This window comes from Passer domesticus, chromosome 6 (genome assembly GCF_036417665.1).
Source record: "Passer domesticus isolate bPasDom1 chromosome 6, bPasDom1.hap1, whole genome shotgun sequence".
Classification (NCBI taxonomy): Eukaryota; Metazoa; Chordata; class Aves; order Passeriformes; family Passeridae; genus Passer; species Passer domesticus.
In genome coordinates this window covers 30,786,775-30,789,914 of record NC_087479.1, presented here as the reverse complement: position 1 = coordinate 30,789,914, position 3,140 = coordinate 30,786,775, and the positions used below count along the sequence as shown (strand labels likewise).

The 3,140-nt window shown below is 34.5% G+C and overlaps 1 long non-coding RNA gene across 1 annotated transcript in view; it reads right to left on the bottom strand.

The window, feature by feature from the left end:
- Positions 1-2,262, bottom strand: part of LOC135302118 (uncharacterized) — an 8,121-nt gene extending 5,859 nt beyond the window's left edge. The window contains exon 1 of the long non-coding RNA XR_010363814.1: positions 2,166-2,262. This is a non-coding gene — a long non-coding RNA (uncharacterized LOC135302118). The remainder of the gene's footprint in view (positions 1-2,165) is intronic.
- Positions 2,263-3,140: the final 878 nt, after the last annotated feature.

The window sequence follows — 3,140 nt, the reverse complement described above, 5'->3', positions numbered from 1 at the left end:
TTAACTAAACAATTGCATGCAGAATAAAGAGCTTACATAAAAGTGTGTATTATGCAGATCTTAGAAACCTGTGTCTCTGAGAAGACACTATTTTGACCATAATGCATTCTGTCATGTGAGATAAAATGCAGAGAACATTTACATTTCTCCCACTCACTGAGCTTCTATCACACGGCTTGCATTTTTCTCACATCAATAGGCATCTTTTTAAACATTATATTCATGTCTGTCTCTCTTGATGGCAAATAAAATTCAAGAAATAAAATACTTTATGATAAATATGTTAGATTTAAGAAGCAGTTGTGATAAAATTCTCAGGTTTCCAAAAAAGATTTGTTAGAAATAAATAAATTTAAAAAGACTTGTAGACAAGCTCAAAATATATTAATATATTGTAGATAATGCACAATAACATAATGACCCAAAAGGGCATTTGCACAGTTTTTCACACTAACTTACTGCTAAGTAAGACAAATAATCAACAGACTTGGACTCAGTGACTCTGTAGATCAGATCAACATATGACTGCTGCAACAACTTACCAGGGCATTTCAAACCAGCCACAGTTAGAGACAGCTGCTGCAGAGCAGGGGACATGCTCACTACAAAACCATCAACGTGTCTATTGTCACTTGGAATCCTGTTTTATATCACCAAATATTTTTATCAATACTATAACACAAAGTACACTCTTTTACAGTCACCAACCAGGTTGCTGTATTTGGCAAACCAATAATTCATAATAAAATATAATTAGAGCATGCAATTTAAATGTCCTATTGTGTTCCTGGTAATAATCTCCTTTTGGGTAATTTAAAATTGCACATTTAGTGTACATCATCTTAGAGTTAAACAAATAGAAAACTTATGGCAAAACAATGTCATTTTACATTTTTGCTTCTAGCTTCTGCAAGGTGCCTATTTCTCCAGTATTATCCCTAGTTTTCTCTTTTTTTTTTGCTTTTGAAAATATAAAGCATATAAAAAGTAAAGATCTGTTGTATAATTTAACTGGTTTTATTTAAGTTTCAACTTATTGTTTTCCTACTTCTTTTTCTTAGTAACTACTTTAAAAGATATTTTTTTTTAGTGTTTCATTATTATTTCCCTTATGGATCTGCCAGAAAAATCAAACAGAAAAAGTGCCTCTGGGCATTTTTAGAAATGTAAATTAAGAAAGAGCCCAGGACTGATTCAAAGAGCTTAGAATACAAACAAGATGAGTATATCTATGACTATTATTATTAGTATTAGTATTAGTATTATTATATGCTTTTGAGTAAGACATTCCCATAATGTCATACAAATAAAGTGAACCCAGACCTCCCAATTCTCAGTGCAATGGCAAAAGTGTATCAGCCTTCCTGAAATTTTGAGACTATGGGTTCTACTCTGCAAAGCACAAGGCTCAAGTATACAGTTTAATTTCTGCATATTTTAATCAAGAAAAATATGTTACATATGGAGACGCAAACAATTGATGTAGGGTAATTAAACTGGTTTACATTTAATTTTTTTATTAAAAAAAAAATAGTAAAGAGCTGTTTCATCAGATAAATATGCAACACCACTGAAATGGCAGGGTTTCATGAGCACCATCCCAGGTATTCACTTTCTTCCATCCGTCCCAGGCAAGTCCCTTAAACTACAAAACGAACATGTCTCATTTCAGATCAGACCAGTTTTGCATAACAAGTCACACAGCTAGATGGAGAAGCAGGCTGAAGATAGACCACAACTGTAGGAAAATATTAAAGGCTAATATCACTTTCTTACTCTCCTTTTAATGTGGTGTCAGGCTGTATCTGCAGGCATGCTCATACTTGTGAACTGGGGATAAGTTACAGTGGCAAGATCCATTGCTGTAAGAAACAATTTTCTTCTACTGCTAGAGAGTGACAAAGGCTTTCTTAAGCTTCAGAAAGGCACTTCTTGTTTGAAATGGAGCTGCTGCTGCTGCCACATCTCTCAACTTCCTCAACAAAATGTGAATAGTGCTCTTTACCATGAAGGCAAATTGCTTCACATTCATCTCAATGTTTGATCTATGTGCATCTGAATTATACATTGCTCAGAGGCCAGTCATCCATGGCAGGCTTCAGCATTCCCCAGCAGCCCTGCCTGTTCCAAATGTCTACGTGGTCTACTGCCACTCACAAGCTTACCTTTGCTCATTCAAGGGCCAAATAACACCAGTAATTTTATCCCTTGATGCATTTGTCTCTGAACATGTTCATAACAGTCCTAGCTCCATATTCCCAGTTAGCACTGTGTTAAAATGCTTCTCAAATAGATCCTGGTTTCTGATGTCACAAAGGAGAAAGCACCATTTGATGCCATATAATTACCATATTGAATTTGGTTAGACTTCTTGCAGGATTGTTTAGGGGTGGTTGGCCATGTCTTAGGCCTGGGGGCAGTGCTTAATGACCAATTAAAATTCCCTTCAGCTCAATATTTTGTTCCTGCACAAAGGATAAAATAAGGACTTTAACGCTATATATTAAATTTGTCAAGCTGCTCAAATCACAAAATTGACTTTACAACACAAAATAGCCAAAACAAAAATAACTTATTGGAAGTTTTTATATTTGTTTTGTGGAATGCAGGCCTTTAATTCTAAATTTCAAGCTTTAGTTCATTGGCAAAATACACGGGAAAAGACTACCCTTTAAAATACAAAATTCCCAAATTTCCAACACTTGCTAATACATGTCCTTTTTTTAATTGCTTCAGACAAAGCAGGTAAGACATCATGAGATCCATCATGAATTAAGAGTTTGCAAACAGTGGTCTTGCAGGAATTTTCTAACATGATGTGCTGAAGCTAAAAATCTGAAATTTATATTGAAGTTCTTTATGTAGGTTAGGCATCTATAGTGCTGAAATGTAATTTCTGAGTAGGTTGGGAAGGAATAGAAAGGGACCATCAGGATTAGAATGTGGATGAGACATTTTAATCCTTGCAGGAGACTCCAAAACAACATCACCACACTACCACTACTACGCCCAATAGTTGTACTTGAAATTTTGAGAACCTGTTTCAGAATATTTTTTCTTTAAAAAAAACCTAAAATAATATTTCCTGTTTGGATCACACTCAAAAACTATTTTTAATGAAATTGTTTTAATCCTTTACG